The 8,500-nt window shown below is 56.7% G+C and overlaps 1 protein-coding gene across 4 annotated transcripts in view; it reads left to right on the top strand.

Annotated features, from left to right (window-relative positions):
* The first annotated feature begins 2,553 nt into the window (after positions 1-2,553).
* OSBPL2 (oxysterol binding protein like 2) overlaps positions 2,554-8,500 on the top strand; it is a 43,497-nt gene continuing 37,550 nt past the window's right edge. For 2 of the 4 annotated variants that reach the window (XM_019753396.3, XM_019753395.3), the window contains exon 1: positions 3,708-3,851. The gene's annotated coding sequence lies outside the window, so the exon portion shown is untranslated. Of the gene's footprint in view, positions 2,625-3,707; positions 3,852-8,500 lie in introns of those variants that run through there. The other 2 variants (XM_074317669.2, XM_074317670.2) reach the window with 2 other exon arrangements.

Here is an 8,500-nt window from a genome sequence, read left to right as displayed (position 1 = left end):
CTGCTACTGAAGCTAGAAGTGGAGCCCCATCAGCTCTGTGGGCATGAAAGTTGCGCCCCTGCCCCCTCATTCCTGCTCCTGCCCTGCCCTTTCTCTCAACTCTTTCACAGCCAGATTTCCTCCCAGAGGCCAGGCAGGGTGAGGAAGCACAGGGTAAGGAGTCGGTGAGCGGAGCGCATGCTTTCCATTTGGCAGAATCTAACGGCTGCAGATTGCTCAGGTCCCATGGCAGAAAGAAGAAAAAGCCCTTTGCCGCTGCTATTGATAACTCGTCTCTCTCCACGTGGTGGGTTCAACACTAAAAATACTCTCCTCCGACGACAGGGTGCCGAGTGCTGTCACGTTGCACAGGAGATTGGAAAGTCGTGTGGGGAAGGATCAGCTTGGGCCACGTGAGGGCCAGGGCTAGGCCTCAGTGGCCAGCCGTGCTCTGGCCATCCAGGCTGCATCCAGATAGAAGATTCCCCAGCATTCCATAGAAGGGAGTGGGGATGGTCTGCTCCAATGGCCTGGGGGCCATTGGGATAGAAGCAAGCCTCAGGCCGGGCTCCCCAGGTCAGGCTGGATGCCCGGCCCCACTAGAGCTCATGGGGCAGCTCTGGCCACAGCAGCCAGAGATAAGAGACCAGCCCAGGCCCAGAAACCTGCTGGGGAAGTGAGAGTGGAGTAGGGGAAAGGGCAGGAGGTTTGGGCAGGGCTGGCACTGCTGGCCCGCTCTGCTGTGTGGCCCTGGGCAGGCCCTTCCACTCTCTGAGCCTCAGTTTCCCCATCTGAAGGGGGAGCAATTGCCTCTGTTTTGCCTCCTCGAGGTGAGATAGAAGGGAGGAGGATAGTGCACGTGAGTGTGCTTCCTCAGGAGAAAACTAGGGCACGCGTTGCCACGTGGCTGGGACCTCTGACCCCAGCACACCAGGCTTCACGCCCACAGGATCTGCTGGCCGCTGAGGGGAGGAAGGGCTGCTTCCCGGGGGGCTTGTGGGCCATGATATCCACTGGCTCTCGCTGAGAAGGAGTTGGGATAGGATACCTCTGATTATCTCTGCCTGAGGGGTCAGTGGTCACAGACAGACGTGACTGTGGGGTTTACTCTTGGGTTTGGCCTGGTCTGAGAGCAGTTCCAGTGGTAGCAGATACCCCTCAAAAAATCTACTAGACCAGCACTTCTCAAACTCTGAGAGCCACACACAGAAGGACCCCTGGGGTCCTGAGAGGCTCTGGGAACTGAGCCAGGCCTGAGTGCTCAGCATGGAGAGGTCACTCTGACAATCCCCCACCATGGGGTAGGTAATCATTCAGTTGATATCATGAAGCACGAGGCCCCCGAGGTGCCAGCTGCCCAGGAACAGCTGGGCGTCATGTTCAGGTACAGATGCTGGCCTGGGAGGAGCGGGCATGGCTTGGCCTTTCTGACCACCTCCTGGGCCATGCCAGGCCGTTGGGTGGCAAGACCACACTGTGCAGGGGCCACTTCCTCACCAGGGGGCAGGGTCTGCACTTCTGCTGGACTCAGTCTGCTCACCTGGAAAGTGGGAATGGTGATACATAGTATCTCTATTGGCTGCTGCAAATGTGAAACTGGATGAGGCATGGAAATCACATCACTGGATACTGTCAGCTGTCATCGTCCTCCAGTCATTATTGCGCGGCCCAAATTGCTTTGTCTCCTTTTCTGCTCCTGTCTTCCATGCCATTCCTGGGAAATTTTGCCTCTGGAATTGGCCTCTTGACCTAGTGAAGATCATGAAAACGCTCCTGTGTTGGTCCCAAGGCACCGTTCCTCCAGCCTGGGGGCGGGGGGGGGGGGGAGCAGGGAGGAGGAAGCAGAGGCTGGTAGCCCAGCTTATTGTATCTGTTTAAACAGCATGGTCCGCGGTCATTCTCACTTAACCCTAGCCTCTCCTTGGCTCCCAGCTCTCTGATGCCGCCTCATGGCCAAAGGGTGGGCCGTGATGTTGAGCCCCTCAGGGGCCTGTGCTTTGCATGGGGGTCAGAGTCTTAGGGACTTGTCAGGGTGAGAGGCGTGGAGGATGATGGGTTTCGGCAGCCCTGCACAGGACTTAGGCCAGGCATGCAAGGGAAACTGTGAGCATCTCCGTGGCAACCGGCCTTGTCCCTGTCCTGGCTTGGGGGCCTGCACTCCACTCCCTTCCCTCTCCTGCTGGAGTGGGTTTCTTCATGGGTAACCATGGCAACGCCTTTGTTTCTGAGTCCTGGCCCCACCTCCCTCCTTGTTTCTCTCTGTAGCAGAGGCCAGTAGATCTCTTTCTCAGTCCCTGCACGTCGCAGTTGCCCACTGACAGCGGGCCCACCAGTGTGGTGGGCCAGCCCAAGGATGGGGGACCACAGGATTTCTTCCCCCAGAAATGCTGCCTGGGCCCTACCCCTGCCGCAGAGGGTCAATCCACTCACTTATGTCCTGCTGTTTATAGGGGATACCATCGTCTGCAGCCAAGGCCTGCCCCTGCCCTCAAAGCACCCACATTCTGCTAGGGGCAGCCTGTGTGTCAGTCCCCCTCTGCCGGAAATGGGGAAACACGTTCTGAGGAGGGAGTTCTGGGGCTGGCTTTGTGGAAGAGGCAGCAAAGAGTGGGACCTGCAGAATGCGCTCTGCGAGCTGGGGATCTGTGAGTACTCCGTGATTCCCCCTCACTGGCTTAAGCAGAAAGGAAAATGTCCGCAACTGAAAAATCTAGGCTAGAGCTTGCTTAAAGTGCACCTGGTTCCAGATGACTCAGGCACGTTTGTTCTTGCTTTCCTCTGGGTTGGCTTAATTCCCAGGTGCGCCCTCCCCTCAGGTTGACAGGAGGCCATCAGTAGCCCCAAACTTACATCTTTTTTTCCTTTAGCCCGGTTCTGGAGAGGTCTGCGGGCAGATGGGAGGGTCATTTGACCTCAGCCATCCCTCTTGAGCTCTCTGACCCCCAGCAGAAGTCCTAAGGCTGACCCTCACTAGCCAGCACAGGCTCACTTGCTCGCCCCTGAGCCAGCCTGGTTCACGTTACTCCGCCCACCCAAAACCAGATCCATGATTTAAATGGGATGAAGGTGGGAGACACCTGGTTTGCAAAGGAAAATATTGGTGCTTAACGGCTCAGAGAGGTTAGTTAACTTTCTCAAGGCTACACAGCTAGTAAGGATAAAAGCTCAGGGTCTGACTCCAGAGCTTCTGGGTTTAACCACGGAGAAACTGCAAGTCAGTGGGAGCCCCGGAAGGCTTTTAACAGGGGAGTGAACGGTCAGGGATGCAGCTGGAGGGTAAACTGGCACTGGTTTTTGGTGAGCGGCGACAGACATGACAAGGAGGGCAGGCGGTGGGGAGTCCTGCAAAGGTGCTTGAGCGGAGGTAGGCAGCTTTGGGAGGTTGACGCCCGCTTCTGCCCACTCCCAGGGGTTTCGAGCCGCCGGTGCAGCAGAGCCACCAGCCTGCTGAGTGTCCGCGCCCGGGCCACCTGACTCTGTTTGTAAACTCAGCTTTGCCAGCCACGCCCTTCCTCTCGCCCGCCCGCACCTTTCGGGTCACTATATGTATAACCCCGCCTCTCCGTGCTATGATTGGTTGTCCACATCGTCACTCCTCCGCGTGGGCGGGACTCCCGAGGGTGGAGGGAGGTGCCGCTCCGGCGAGGTGATTAGCATAGTCCCGCCTCCCGGCGCGGCTCTCGGGCCGGGCGCTGATTGGGCGGGCGGCGGTCGACGCGACGGCGCGGGGCGCAGCGAGTGGGGGGCGCCGGCTGTCAGTCTCCCGGGCGGCCGGCCGCACTTCCGCCTCGGTGTCAGTGGGTCGCGGGCTTGCGGGGTGGGGGCGGGGCGGGCTGCGCGGCTCGGCGGGCGCCAGAGGAGCCGCGGTCCAGGTGAGTGACCCCGGCCCGAATCCCAGCCCGGACCCTGCGTCGCCGGGAACGGCGCCCGGCCTCGGGCGGCCTGGTCTGGGCCGCGGGCGGGCGGCGGGGAGGTCGGGCCGGGGGAGCCGGAGCCCCAAGCCCACCGCCGGGCGACCAGGCCCCGACCCGACCCGACCCGACCCCCGCCCGGCGGCCTCGGGCCAGGAGTCCTGGCCCCGAATAAACTTGGGAGGAAAGTTGGCGGCGGGCGGCGGGGGCGGCAGGCCTGGGTCCCCCGTGGCCGCCGAGCCCCCGCGTCGCCAGGCAACTGCAGCCCCGGGGCCGGACCTGCGCCGCACCCGGAAGTCGGGTTTGGGGTGAAGTCGGAGGCCGGGCGCCTGCCCGCCGCTGTCACCCGCTGTCCGCGGTCAGGGGTCCCCCAGGTGGGCTCCCCGGCGGGGGCGTCTGGACCCCGGGCTTTGCTCGTGTGTTGAAGGTCTTGGGCGTCGGGGGGCCAGTAAGAAAGGGCACAGCGTGAAAAGTCGGTTCCCCACTGGGACCCGGCCCCTCTCCCCGGGGCGACCACCTGTGGGGTGATCTCCAGCAGGAAGGTTTGGGGGGTACCCACACCCCGCCGTGCTTTGTCTTATTTTTAATTTGTTGACCGTGGCAGACGACACAGACTGTTGGGAGGTGTCCACCGACTCCGTGTTAGATAGATTAGCCACGTAATTAGGTTTCCACAGGTCCCTTCCTTCTCCACAGCTCAATTTCAGTAACGAGGATAAGTTTTGAGACTCAGTCTCTTGACTTGGTACGTCTGTGAGCCCAGGTCAAGACTGTTGGGTAGTCACGAGTCAGACTTCCCTGTTCCTGCGGGACCAGCAGCTACATGGTGCTCCCTGGCGTCAGGAGGGTCTCAGCGTGAGGACCGGCTCCCAGGAGGCTGCGCCCCTGTTTGGGGTTTTCCTTCTCCTGAGTGGGCAGCACAGGACGGACGAGCCGTGGACCGGGGCCAGCAGCTCTCGCTGGAGTCCCTTTTCTGGTACTGCTTGTGCATCTGGACATGGGTCTCATTCAGTTTGGTCCAACAGACGTTTCTGGAATGCCCACCGTGTCCCCGACTGCCCGCTGCCCGATTTCTCCAACCCCCGGGAGATGTGGCGAGGACACAGCTCGAGAGCAGAGGTGTCCTGGGCCCGGCCCAGCACCTACGTCCTCGGTGCTCCTTGTCCGGGCAGCAAAGCGGAGGCCCTTCCTGAGTGTGGGCTGGGCCGTGTCGTCCCCTCTCTCCTGGCCTCGGGTGCTTCCTCTGTGACGGGCTGATCAGAGGTGCCGATGAAATGACTGTTTCCGGCAGTCCCTGGCACAGGGCATGTGCTTCGAATGGTCAGTTCCCTTCCCCTGGCTGAGGACAGGAACTTACTCTCGCAGCACTTCCTCCTTGTCCAGCGCAGGGCCGGGCCTGGGGTTGTTATTTGACATGATGTTGAGTAGATGCCTGAGCGAATCTCCTCAGAATTTACCTTTCCTGTTTGCCTCCCGTGTCCTGTCAATGGCAGCTCTTACCTACGGTGCTGATAACGTGCAGCCGTGTTCCTGGACGGCTGGAAGCACCTTCTGTTCACTTGATGCACGTGGTCTCATGACACCTACGAGAGCAGCACTAATGTGATCCTTGGTTTATTTCTGTGCAAGCCGAGGGCCAGAGAGGTTAAGTAACTTACTGTAAGTCACACAGTAGTAAGTCATGGAGCAGGGAGGCGGCGTGGCTCCAGAGTTCACACTCTTAAATACTTCTCCATGCTTCCATTAAAACCAGAATTTTCACTTACAATGTCCCCTTAACATTTTTCTTCAGAACCTTTAATTGTGCTGCCTTATTGCGCGTCAGAATGTTGTTTCTTACAGCATATATACTAGATTTTCATTTATTTTGTGAGCGTGGATGTTTATAAAACCATTTTATTTCATCTAAAATAAAGTAACTCTCCATCAGGCTATGAGCGGTTTTGCCGAAATACCCCAGCGGCCTCCCAGTGCCTCGGTTAGTAGCGAAGTTGTCGCTGTTCATTGTGTGCTGGGGTGCGTTGGAGGAGGCGGGGTAATGATTGGCAAGTTTGCAGGACGAGGTTGTCGTTTGGGACTCTGCTTTGAGTGAACTTAACGAAGGCAGCATGCAGCCCACCTTCCCTCCTCTCAGATGCGCGTAGAGGGCTCAGACTCTTGTTTGTTTGACACTTTGATGAGCAGCGTTACTTTAAGATTTCAAGTGTGTTCCTTGACTTTCATCCCAGTGTCTCATCCCTGCCCTCCAGGAGATGCTGGCAAATGAGCCTTGGGTGTGTGCTCAACTTTTAACATTTTGTTACATTCGGCTAATTACAAAAGTAACTTCTCTTTGTTTGGTGGGGAGATTTTAGAAACATTTTATGTACTCTTATACTGTCTTGACACCCGGGTTTACACGAGTCCTGCCCAGGAGTGCTTTGGCAACCCTGGGAAAAACCAAGGCTCCGTCTTGTCTTTTCCTGGCAGCGTGGCCGCGGCAGACAGAGGCATGTGAGGCTTCAGTCTTCGCGCAAAAGCAGTGGCGATGGGCCTTGGTGGCTAATGTGTTCCACTTGTGAGGTGACGAATCTTTCTGAAGGCGGCCTGCGGGTCAGAGGGGAGAGAGAATAGACTGCGGCTCCCCGGCTCTGGCCCCCCGCTCTGTACCTTGGCTGGGAGGAAAGTTACTTACCCACTCTTGCCTTCAGGGTCTTTGTCTGTGAAACGGATTATCGTGGAGAATGTCTGTGAAGAAATGTACCGGACAGTGTCTGGTGTTGTGCTGGGTGCTCAGTACCCTTCGGCCACCGATCTGAGAGCCTTGAAGTGGACCCCACCCGACAGTGACACACAGACGCACACAAATGCAATGTAGAATGAAGCGCAGGCACTCCTGGGTGGGCAGGTTTGCATTCCAGGGAAATGTCACAGTAAGACTTCTACATTATGACGACTCAAGTGACATTGTTCTGAAAAGGCCCCTGGGCCTGTGAGGACCTGCTGTCACTCAGCCGAGGGCCCTGGACGGCTCGCACAGCCTGGTCACTGCTCTGCTTTCCCTTCGAAGGCTAACGTTCGATTTAGTGTTTAACACTGTCAAGTGCCAGGCTTAATTCTGAAACATGCTGCATTTCCAGGTTGATTTATAGCTTCCTGAGACAGAAGTAAGTTAGTATTTGAACATGACTGATTATTAAGAAATATTGAAATCCTAAGAATTCATATTTTAGGGGGTCGCCAATTAGCTCCGTTGGTCAGAGCGCGGTGCTCTTAACAACAAGGTTTCTGGTTCGATCCCTGCATGGGCCACTGTGAGCTGTGCCCTCCACAACTAGATTGAAACAGCTACTTGACTTGGAGCTGATGGGTCCTGGAAAACACACTTAAATAAATAAAAGCTTAAAAGAAAAAAAAAAGAATATTTTAAGCTCTAGTTTGACACTGTAAATGCAGTTTCCATGTACAGTGGTTAATTTGTATTTTTGCTATAATTTTTTTTTTTTACTTTTTCAAAGTGTTTTTGCTATTAAATCTCCGGCATTGGCACTGTTGGGGCCAAGCCCCTCTTGGAAACGTGTGGAAGACACGCCATACCTGCAGCTGTCGTTAATAAACGTGCCATTAAATGGTCACTTAGCCATGCCCGTGAACTTTATGGCGCTTCTTTCCAAATTCAGAAAACAATTTAGGGTCAATTGGTAGAATTTTCGAGCATCACCGTTCTTCCCAATGGACCCTCTGGTAACACAAACACTCTGACCTCTGCGAGGAGCTAAACAGTGGGGCCGCCTCCAGGACTGTGTATTTGAGCAACATGGATGTGTGGAGACGTTCCCCTGCTGTTTGTGTGTTCTCTCTCCTTGCTTGCCTTCTGTTTGGGTTATTTTGAGATGTGGCCTCCAGGATGGGTGCTGACTGAGCTGGCACCTGGCCCTCCGTCTGGGCCTGAAGAATGAGGGTGGTGGGAAGCGCCTGCACCTTTGACCGGGGCCCCACCCTCCCATCGCTCCTTGTCTGTTTAGGAAGCCATTGCGTCTTGTCAGTAGTGGGAACGTCTGAGCGGCTCTCGGTTGGGTAGAGCTGTCTGACCTCGAGCTCGTATCTGGACCAGAGGGCAGGACCACCAGCTTTAACAGATGCTGGGAGAAGTGCTCAGTCCAGGCTGGTGTGGGTGTTCTTGGGGAGAGCATGGCCTGAGAACTGTCTGTGGGGAAGTTGTAGTGACTCCAGGTTCTAGAAGACGATGGCAGCCAGCAGGGGAGGGCAGGCTCTGATACACAGAGTGAGTGGCTGTGTGTTCTACTGAACAAACAAAGGCTGATCGTGAGAAAAGTCAGCTGGAATCTGGCATCTGTGCCACCCTGTTGGGCTGGAAAGTGACTTCCACGGGTGCTTTAAACCCAGGGTGCGTGTGCCATGATGTCTGAACGGGCAGCTTTGGCGCGTGAACAGGAGCTGGTGGAGCAGCAAGGGCAGGTGTGAGCCAGGCTGGGGCCGCGTTAGGTGCCACAGAGAGGACCCAGAGCTCCTGAACTTAGCTCGGTGTAAGTGAGGCCCTGAGTGCCTGGATCCCAAAGAAACATGAACTGTGGGGAATGCTCGGCGGCCCGGGGCCGGTCACAATGGGA

The sequence above is a fragment of the Rhinolophus sinicus genome, chromosome 13 (genome assembly GCF_057876585.1).
Source record: "Rhinolophus sinicus isolate RSI-liver-muscle chromosome 13, RSI-T2T, whole genome shotgun sequence".
In the NCBI taxonomy this organism is placed as follows: Eukaryota; Metazoa; Chordata; class Mammalia; order Chiroptera; family Rhinolophidae; genus Rhinolophus; species Rhinolophus sinicus.
The sequence above is the reverse complement of the archived record's forward strand: the minus strand, read 5'-3'. Positions and strand labels throughout refer to the sequence as shown.